Here is an 11,332-nt window from a genome sequence, read left to right on the forward strand (position 1 = left end):
TTATCTGCCAAGTACATTGCGGAACAATCCACTCTGCATCAACCGAGCGGGACCGAGTGTGAGCCAATGTTTTGGGCGATTTTCTCCCTAGTTCTGAGCCGCAGGGCGATGGGTCTGTTCAACTCAGGGGAGTCTCTGAATCTGCTTTTGAAATGTGTCACGGAGCCCGTTTACAGATTTACCACAAATCAAACACAAATTCTGATTGTAAACCAGTCTGTACCGGAAACAAGACAAAAGCATCAGAGATAAATTAATTCAACTGGTATAAATTTTGAATAATGTTTTCCTGTATTAATTTCAGAATAGTATCCATCTATTTATTTATATGGCTATAAATCTGAGCATTGCAGTTGGCCCTGCTTTGATTCACGATTGTGGTCTGATCCGGAATCCCATTCACACAAAGGGAAGACGGAGAATGCTCCCCTCGGCTGTCCTGGGCTACAATGCAGGATATCTGTGTTATTGTTAAACATTGAGCCGTTTCATCTAAAGATCGACACACATTTCAGTAAGAATGAACCCAAAAGAACATTTTAAAAAGCGAGGGGAGAGTTTTCGGGAAGTGTTGACAATATCCAGCCGCTCAGGTACAGAGTGAGCAGCCCTGGTCTTGGCACTGACCCTTCGGGTCTGACAGGCGGGGGACAGAAGCAAACAGTTCATCCAATCATCGAATCACAGCACAGAAGGAGGCCACTCGGCCCATCGTACCGGTGCCGTTCTGTAGGGATTCCCGGGCTAGAGATGGGCAAAAAATGCTGGCCTTGTCAGCAATGCCCACATCCGGGAATGAATAAAAATAATAATAGTCCCTCTCAGGTTAGAATAATTTTCTCGACTCGGAGTCAAATGTCCTTTAGATGGGTTCCTGTTGATCCATAACCTCCCACCTGGAATACTGACTTCACTTCTGGGCATCGCCCCTCAGGGAGGATATATTGGAGTTGGAAGGGGTGCAGTGCAGATTCACCATATGGTACTGGGGCTAAAAGGGTTAAATTATGAGGACAGGTTGCACAGACTGGGCTTGTATTCTGTCGAAAATAGAAGATTTAGAGGTGAACTGATTGAGATGTTTAAAATTTTTAGAGGATTTGATAGGAAGCCAGAAACTATTTCCTCTGGTGGGGATTCCAGAATACATGGGCCTGACCTTCAAATTAGAGCTCGGCCATTCTGGGGTGATGTCAGGAAACACTTCGTCACACAAAGTGTAGTGGAAACCGGGAACTCTCTCCATCGGAATCAGAGGGGGAGAGAGAGACAGAGAGAGAGAGAGAGAGGGGGAGAGAGAGAGAGAGAGGGGGAGAGAGAGAGAGAGAGAGAGAGAGCAGGAGGGGGAGAGAGAGACAGAGAGAGAGGGAGAGAGAGGGAGAGTGAGAGACAGAGAGAGAGAGAGAGAGAGAGGGGGAGAGAGAGACAGAGAGAGAGAGAGAGGGAGATAGAGAGAGAGAGAGAGAGGGGGAGAGAGAGACAGAGAGAGAGAGAGAGAGAGCAGGAGGGGGAGAGAGAGACAGAGAGAAAGAGAGAGAGAGAGGGAGAGTGTGAGAGAGAGAGAGAGAGAGAGAGAGAGAGAGAGCAGGAGGGAATTGAAGGGGGAGATAGAGAGAGGGGGAATCCGAGGGGGAGAGAAAAATATAGAGAGAGGAATTGAAGGGGGAGAGAGAGACTGAGAGGAGGAATCGGAGGGAATCAGAGAGAGAGAGGTCAGGAACTCTGGGGTGGGGGTAAAGAGTACGGAGAGCACAGTGGGATGGGGGAAGAACGTGATCCAGATGGTCAGATGGATCAGGTTCTTCCAACCCCACCCCCTTTACACCGGCACCATGTTCTCCCTCTCCTCCCCCTAGACCTGGTTGAATTCTCGGAAAGCTCAGTGCGACTGTAGCAAGTGACATCATTGGACTGGACGAAATATGGAAGTCACGACACTGTCACTATTCACTTCATATTTAATAAAACTGTAAACAATCCGTGACCCACACACAATATCCCATCTATGGGGTGGGGGGCGGAGGTCAGGAACTTGTTGGGGGGAGAAAGTCATGAATCCGGCGGAGGTGGGGGGGGCGGGGTGGGGGGGGGCGGAGTGGGGGTGAGGCTCTTGGGCAGGGGGAGAAGGTCAGGATTCCGGTTTGGGAGAGAGACGATCAAAACTTGGGCAGGGGGAGGAGCTCAGGAACTCGGGCGGGGTGGGGGGTGGGGGGGAGGAGGTCAGAAACTTGGGCGGAAAAAGAATGTCGGAAACTTGGGAGGAGTAAGTCAGAAACTTGGGCGGTGGGGGCAGGGACTTGTTTGCGGGTGGGAGAAGGTCTTAGCCTGCGAGGGTGAGCCCTGTCTATTCCAAGTGAGCTCTGTTCTGTCTGGAGTAGGCAGTCAGAATGGCTCGAATTACACTTTGGAAAGTAACTGATTACGTAGGCAGGGAGGATCTAATTACACATTCCAGAGACACTACTGGGTGTGTCTTATCCTCCAAGAGGACCAATCAGCAATCAGGACCTGTCAGCCAAGGGGACCAATCAGAGGTTTTGGTGTTGCAAATAAACACGTCCATTTCCTAGCAAATCACAGCTCAGACCATTCATATATTCTTCCCAATGAGGCCCATTCAGCCGTACAAGAGGCATGACATGTCTACCACTATACAATGGGTGACACGCTTACCCGAACATCACAAAACACAGGCACACTTGTGCTCACGAATACAGGCCGACACTGTAGAACTGAAAACAAGAACTGGGACCTAATGGTCCAGAATTTGCTGGAGCGGGACATCTCACGGTTTGCCCGTTAGGGCGACTTTTTCCCTCACCCTTAAGCTCGAGAAAATTTTGCCCCGCAAGTTGCTGTAAGTGCGGGCTGTTAACAATACGGCGAGGACAGCGGGGCATCTGGGACCTGGGTCAATGACAGGACCAACAGTCTGTCTAATTAACAAATGAGATTTAAGAATTGAGAAAGAAGCAGAGGAATGACAGAGAAGGAAATGGGGTGAATTAGAGTCAAATCAGGTACAGAAAGAGAAATAAAGAGAGGGAAAGAAAGATTGGATTAAGAGAGAGAGAGAGAAAAAAGTTACAGAAAGGAAAAGTAAGAAAAACATTTTAACAATTTAAATTGTAAATGTTATAAATCTCTAACAACATTTTACTACCTGCATGAAAGAGACTCCACAGTTTAAATTATTTCCTTTCTGGATCAGTGAGGTTGAGTGGCATTGCAGGAACATCAATCTCGTCATTAAAAAGGTTCTTATGATGCTAAGTTCCAGCGAGGTAATCTATACTGAATCCCAGGCCTCCGTACTTTATATTCAGCGTCAAACCAGGAAATTCATGATGTAAATTTTAAATGGGGTTTCTCCCAATCTCCCGCCCTAAGTTGTACGGCCGTTTACTCCGTTTCTCCGGGGTTTGCACCGATTTTCCTCCAAAGTTAAGGCAGGAAACATGAGATAAAACATAAAGTGTGTCTGCGGACAAATAAGCGGCTGCCCTTTTGATGTGCCAAATAACGGCCTGAATCCAAGAGGTTAAAGCTTAAAACTAAAGGCTTTTATTAAGTAAGAACATGGCATCAAGTTAACACAGGGCAACCATCATTCATCACCGACCCAGCCCTTATGAGTAAGACCCAGCTCTTATAAGTAAGACTCACACCAATCCGGAGGATCCAGAGGGGCGGGGCTAGGGAGGAGCATTAGTGGTTACACCTGTAGAACATTCCAGACATTAACAAATACAACAACAACAGACAATACAAATGCCAAAACACACAGTTATTTCATCACACCTTTATAGCGGACTGACTTTGCAGCTGTACACCTTATCATTTATAAATATTCATGTATTTGACCAGATGCCAGCAGTTGATAATAAAATAAATCACTGCACTCAATTCTATGTCTCCATTTTGTATAAAGTTAAATACTAGATCAAAATGTTCGATGGATTCCTGGAGAACACAGCAATCTCTGTATACCGAAGGTGAGAGTAAATTATTCCGGATAACACCCAGTGGGGACCAAATTAACTTGAGCGGCAGTGCAAAATGCGCGGTATCACCTGGGCCGCCTGTTATACACCTCACCCAATATTCAGGTTAATTGAAGACAAATTTCTGCCTCACACCTGTGATATACCCAAAAGTATTTCTTGCCAGAATTGACTGCAGCTCTGAAATTTTTGTCTCATTCAGAAGGTGAGCGAAGAAATGATTGATGTATTGCTGACATTATCCGGGATGGGGGCAGGCTCCCGCGGTCCTGGCGATCTGTTCTGGTCCTGGATACACAAACAAAAACACAACCAAGACAGGCCATATAATGAGAAAGTGACTTTGTGGCACTAAATCCAGGACCTCATGGTCACACTTCTGCTGCTCACTTCTGCTAACTCCACCCAGGCCTTCTCTATGATGGCAGCAGTTTTCTTATTTACGCTAGTGGGGAACAGCACCTCCCTCCTGGCCTTTCCAGCACGGAGCAGAGCATCAAGGGCGGCATTTGTGAAACGAGGGCAATCTTTCCTCTCTGTGGAGCAGTGGAGACACCAAACCCAGCAGCAAAATTCAAATGCTTCTTCATATCGCGATGTTGAGGGCCCGAAGCTCACCGCAGAGCCCCCCCACCCGCCCCCACCAGCACCCCCGCCCCCCACAACCTCCATTCTCGGCTCTGGGTTAATATCGAGGTCATTATACCGAGGGCCTGTCTGCCCTCTCAGGTGTAGGTAAAAGTCCTTCCTTTCTTCCTTCCTTCCTTTCTTTTCACATTGGGCCTGATCTGAAATCTGACACTTGGCATGGGCCACATTCAGCAAAATTTATTATAATAGAAATAGACGAAGATAAACTATATTCGAACTTACTTATATTTCGATTTTATTTACTGCTACTGCCGCTCCCGGCATCTCTTAGCTTGAACCACTGCATCAACATTCGGAGCAAATGACTGGGCTGAGGCCTGTCTTGGGTAAAAACATGAGGACCATCTGTAACTGCAGAGCATTGTGTTCCAACCAATAGCCCTGGAAGTGAATTCCACAGCCTCACAGCTCTCTGTGTAAAGAAGTTTCTATTAATCACTGTTCTAAATCTCTTACATTTAACCGTGTACCTATGACTCCTCGTCTTGACCCCTCAAACACTGGAAACACGCTGCTTCCATCCACCCCATTCCCATTGTTCACCATTTTAAACATTTCTATCATTTCGCCCTGGAATGTGTGTTGACCATGAGGAGGGTGAGTCCCAACAGAAAGCTCACAAAGTCAGAGTGGGCCTGAGAATGAGCCACCTTCCATTCTGGTCAGGACTGCTCCTGTCTTGTTTGACTTCCTGTATTCCTAATCAGTTATACAACCACAACAGGCTGTCTCAGTGATTATTAGCTATAACCCACAAGCACATAAACATCTCTGCTGCACACATTGTAAGCATGATCTCTGGACCATCCGTAGCGGGGAGCAAAACTGCAAGAAGACAGAGAGAGAGGAGCCCTTCCTCTCCATAGCAATCTGCGAGCTTTACTCTGGAACCTTCACTGTCGAAATGAAGTAATTCCCCTCGGATTTCTTTCAAGGTTTCTTTGGTTGATCTTTATCCCCCGGCTCGGAGTGGCTATTGAGAACGTGGCCGACCCGCATCACCAGTGACATGTCAATGATTAGTGACATCACAACCCAGCCCTGCGTCACACCATTGACACCGCACGGTTTAGGTTTACAGATTAGGGTCAGGGCTAGAGGAAAGGGTTACTGATAGTGGTTAGGATTAGGATTAGGGATAGTGGTTTGGGGTTAGGATTAGGATTATGGATACTGGTTAGGATCAATGTTCTGTCTAAACTGCACGGCTATGCACCAATGGGAAAGGTCCCGCACAGGCCGCTCACAGGATTCTCCATCGTAAATATCACGCGTGCACGGAAATTTAAATATCACGCGTGCACGGGGAACCAGGGGTCATAGTCTAAGGATCAGGGGTAAGCCATTTAGGACTGAAATGAGGAGGAATTTCTTCACCCAGAGAGTGGTGAACCTGTGGAATTCTCTGCCACAGAGGGTGGTGGAGGCCAGTTCATTAAATATATTCAAAACAGAGTTGGATATATTTCTTAAGGCTCAAGGGATATGGGGAGAAGGCAGGGACAGGGTACTGAATTTGGATGGTCAGCCATGATCTCATTGAATGGCGGAGCAGGCTCGAAGGGTCGAATGGCCTACTCCTGCTCCTATCTTCTATGTTTCTTCTTTTATGTTTCTAAAGGGACCGTGCAATAAATGAAACAGGCCATGAATAACAAGGCTCAACATACAGGGAACATTGGTTAGGGTCAGGGTTCATGGTTAGGATTGGGGTTCATTGTTAGGAGTGGGGTTATTGATTATGGCAAGTGGTTAGGATGTTCAGGTTAGGGGCTAGTGTTAGGGAGTTCGGGTTGATTTGTCCTTAGGGTTAGGATTAGTGGGAGAGGTTGGGATTCGGGGTTAGGGTTATAAATTGGCCCATCAGCGAGCGCCAGCGGGAGGAGGGGTGCGCGCGCAGCTCTACAGCAGCTGGTGAGAAGCGCGGAGAGCGGGGCAGTGAGGAGAGGAGAGGATCCCGGAAAAGGCCTCAGAGCCCCCGGGAAAGAGCGGCTTTACACAGTCCCACTGCAACTGATCCACCTCTCAAGGTCTGTGGGAGGTGGGGGAGGGGTGGGGAAACTCGGGAAAATGAGCCGGTCACCAGTCCCGCCTCTGAGGGGAAGCCCGCCGACCCGGATATTTGACACCAGTGGACCAGGGCTACCCGGTGTGAACCAATCCGATGCCAGGTGGTGGGACAGTCATCAGGAATTATGTTATGATTGGCTGTTGACTCTGGACCAGTGCAAGGTGCAGGTGAGGATGGTGTGAGGGAGGGAATTTTCCTGCATTTATAAACAATATTCCCGTCCCTTGACTCCAATAACATTGAATGTCCACTTTTACCCCCGTATTGTTTTAAATGCATTAAAAAACAGAGACTTGCATTTATATAGCGCCTTTCACTCCCTCAGGACATCTCAAAACGCATATCAGACAAGGATATGCTTTTGAAGTGTAGTTACTGTGGAAGTCTATCTGAACCCATTGCTTTTTGGCAAACTATTCTTTTAGAGCATAAGAATATAAGAACTTAAGAAATGGGAGCAGGAGGAGGCCATTCGGCCCCTCGATCCTGCTCTGCCATTCAATAAGATCATGGCTGATCTTCTAGCTCAACTCCACTTTCCTGCACTATGCCCATATCCCTTCATTCCCTTAATATCCCAAAATCTAATGATCTCTGTCTTGAATATACTTAACGACGGAGCCTCCACAGAACTCTGGGATACTGAACTCCAAACATTCACCACCATCTGAGTGAAATTTTCCGTTAACCAATCCTCAATTCATGCTGGTATATTATCCCCAACCCCATGAGCCCTCATTTTGTTTAATCACCTCTTGTGTGGCACCTTATCGAATGCCTTCTGAAAATCCAAATACACAACATCCACTGGTGCCCCCTTATCTAGTCTGCTAGTTACATCCTCAAAAATCTCTAACAGATTCGTCAAACACGGTTTCCCTTTCATAAATCCATGTTGCCTCTGCCCAACCCTATTATTATTTTCTAAGTGCCCTGTTACCACGTCCTTAATAATAGATTCTAGCATTTTCCCTACTACTGATATCAGGCTAACTGGTCTGTTGTTCCCCGTTTTCTCTCTCCCGCCTTTCTTAAACAGTGGGGTTACATTTGCTTTTAATTGAAAGACCTGAGTGAAAGGAGCCAAGGTCCGTAGTCTGGGTCACCACTGAGGTTAAAAGCAATGGGGGAGAGATCAGGTAAATCTGGAAGTAGTTGCTTGGTGATGCCAAGTTTGGATGGGAGGGGGAAGGAAAATTGAGAGAGTTTAAGGTTTTCAACAGTTTCAAGGTCAGGGGTGGGGAAAACGAGTCTCAATTCAACAGAGTGAGGCGGTAGAGCGCGCTTTACTAACACTGGGGCAGGGTCTCTGCTTTGGGCACAATCGGCAATCTGGGCACAAATTTCACTCAAATTGCACTCGGTACATGTCTTTAAACAGGTTATTGTGGCTTTGGACAGGATTTGGTGAAGAGCCGGATATATAAGTGTGTTGTTATGTTCTGTCCAGTATCATGACACTAGGCGTAGGATAATCCCAATACAGGCTCCTAAAGGGGCTTCTCCTGCTTGGAGTTGTGTTTGAAACTGAACCTATTGGATTAATTGAACAGAGCTGAGTGTTATAGTGGCCTTGGAGGGGGTGCAGCGCAGATTCACCAGAATGATAATGGGGTGAAAAGGGTTAAATTACGAGGACAGGCAGCAGAGACTAGGCTTGTATTACCTCGAGTATAGGAGATTGATGGCTGATCTAATTGAGGTGTTTACGATGATTAAAGGAGTTGACAGGGTAGATAGAGAGAGAAACTAGTTCCTCTGTTGGAGGGAGTCTAGAGCAATGGGGCATAACCTGAAGATCAGAGCAAGGCCATTCAGGGGTGAGGTCAAGAATCACTTTTTCACACAAGGGGTAGTGGAAATCTGGAACTCTCTCCCCAAAAAGCTGTGACGGCTGTGGATCAATTGGAAATGTCAAGACTGAGATTGGTAGATTTTTGTTAGGTAAGGGTATTAAGCGATTTGGAAACAACCCGGTTGATGGACTTCAGATACAGATCAGCCACGATCTAATAGAATGGCAGAACAGGCTCGAGGGGCTGAATGGCAAACTCCTGTTCCTACGTTCCCATGTCGCAAACCAACCCCCACAGTCAGAAGGACAATTTCAACATGCACTACATTCTCCCTTCCATCAGTTCCTTTAAAAGGCTGTAAATTAACCCATTATTTACAGGCACGCTCAAGGGTGGGGTCAGTTATCTCCCTCTTGTCACAGTCCTGCCTCGAGTAAACAGACAAAAAATTGTTCTTTGTAAGTATAGGGACTGTGTTTTCATCACCTTGGACAGCCATTGTTTACATTGCAGCACAACCCACCTTTTACTGAATGAATGTTGTAAAAGGTCCGCCGCTGACTCGTGTTACAAGCAGCGTGTAGCTGAGCCAGCCCACAGGCTAGAAGGTCCCAGGTTTGACTCCACGCCTGTGCTGAGTTAGCCTGGTCTCGGCCAGACTAACGCTAGGGCTGGGGTAGGGCTAGTCAGCCAGACTACCCTCTTCCGACTGCCAGCCAGCGAACCCCTGCTGGATGTGGTGCGTGTGGATATCGGGGGTGGGCAGGATCGGGCATGGCCCTGATGTCCCAATCAGTCGAGCAGCCTGAAGGCACTCGGCGTTCTGGGTTCACGCACCAAGAACAGGCCGCGTTGGTGAGGCACTAGAAGGTGACCATTCCCCAGGAGAAAGGTGCAGCTGCAAGAGAGGAGGGGGGTAATGTTCGGAAAGGACAAAAATAAATGAGTGCGCGCCATTTGAAATGATGCCTCCCCTTGAAGCACTCCAGCACAGAAATACAAATTCCTGCCGTTCATGTATTGAAAGTCACACAGATAACGTGTAGGGCAGCTAAATGTATCCACTGTGACTGCCATGGGGGAAAGGCACGGAGAAAACAGTCCAGTTGGTGCCTGTCACTGTTGGTGGAATCAGAGAGGGTCAACATCAGGTCATTCGAACCTGCCAGAAATGGCTGAAAACCTCGGGCTCTGATTGGAGCAGTCTGACTTCAGCGGTGTTCTATCCCGCTTCTCTCTCTCTCTTCCCCCTTTCCCCCTTGTGTTACATTGAAGAGCTCTCCTGGTGGCTCGGTTGGTCGGTTCAATCCCTGGGGCGGACCGAGTTCGATGACGTCAGCTGACCATTGTTGGGGGCGGGGCAACACTGTGACGCGGGGCCGCTCGGCAGCAGAGGGAGTGAGGTGGCTGAGATTCCCCGGCTGAGTTCATCAAAAATGTCCCTCCCCCTCTGATTTGTAAACGTTTATTTCCCGATGTTCTCCTGTCCTGTTCTAAAGGAGCCGATCCTTTGTTGGGGTGTGGTACTCTAATCACTGCAGTCTCCTCAGTCCCTCGTCCAAGTGGTCATTCTGCATGTGTGGTCCTAGGCAAGGAGCATCAGCCGGCTGTTCAACAATAGAGAGAAAACAAATTGTCAGCAAACCCGCTCCTGAGCCTGAAATAAAAAGAACTTGCATTTATATAGCACCTTTCACCACCTCAGGACGTCCCAAAACGCCTTACATCCACTAAAGTACTTTTGATGTGCAGTCACTGTGGTTCTGGAGGAAACGCGGCAGCCAATTTGCACACAGCATGATTCCACGAACAGCAATGAGATAATGACCGGATAATCTGTTCCTTTTGTGATGTTGGTGTGAGGGATAAATATTGCCCAGGAGATACTCCCCTGCTCTTCTTCGAAATAGTGCCATCGGATCTTTTGCGTCCACCCGAGAAATCAGACGGGGCCTGGGTTTAACGTCTCATCCGAAAGACTTCACCTCCGACAGTGCAGAGTGTCTCAGTACTGCCCGGGAGTGTCAGCCTAGATTGTTGTGCTCCAGTCCCTAGAGTGGGCCTTGAACCCAGAACCTTCTGACTCGAGAGGTGAGAGTGGTACCCACTGAGCCACGGCTGATTCATGTTTTACCCTCCCTAACCCAGGGGCTCGGAGGCTGTTGCAGATCCTGCATTGTTGCCTCGGATGTGTCCAGCGAAACTCAGCGCCGATCAGGGACCGAACCCGTGACCTTTTGGTCTGCACCAAATCTAATTGGCCTGTTTTGACGTGTTTAAGATAGTTCCTTTTTTATTCGTTTTTAATGGGATGTGGGCGTCGCTGGCAAAGCCAGCATTTATGGCACATCTTTAATTGCTCTTGAGAAGAAGGTGGTGAGCCACCTTCATGAACCGCTGCAGTCCGTGTGGTGAAGGTACTCCCACAGTGCTGTTAGGTAGGGAGTTCCAGGATTTTGACCCAGCGACAATGAAGGATCAGCGATATACTTCTAAGTCAGAATGATGGGTGACTTGGAGGGGAACTTGGAGGTGGTGGTGTTCCCATGCGTCTGCTGCCCTTGTCCTTCTAGGTGGAAGAGGTCACGGGTTTGGGAGGTGCTTCCGAAGTAGCCTTGGCAAGTTGCTGCAATGCATCTTGTAGATGGTGCACGCTGCAGCCACGGTACGCCAGTGGTGGAGGGAGTGGATGTTGAAGGTGGCAGAGGGGGTGCCAATAAAGCGGGCTGCTTTGTCCTGGATGGTGTCGAGATTCTTGAGTGTTGTTGGAGCTGCACTCATCCAGGCAAGTGGAGAGTATTCCATCACAC

General features: G+C 48.1%; 1 protein-coding gene across 1 annotated transcript in view; it reads left to right on the plus strand.

The window, feature by feature from the left end:
* The window catches only part of LOC147095880 (guanine nucleotide-binding protein-like 1), a 176,426-nt gene that overhangs the window by 102,556 nt on the left and 62,538 nt on the right, over nt 1-11,332 (plus strand). The window lies entirely within an intron of this gene.

This window comes from Somniosus microcephalus, unplaced genomic scaffold (assembly GCF_052327205.1).
Source record: "Somniosus microcephalus isolate GS21.2 unplaced genomic scaffold, FLI_Smic_1.0 unresolved_chr1, whole genome shotgun sequence".
Lineage (NCBI taxonomy): Eukaryota > Metazoa > Chordata > Chondrichthyes > Squaliformes > Somniosidae > Somniosus > Somniosus microcephalus.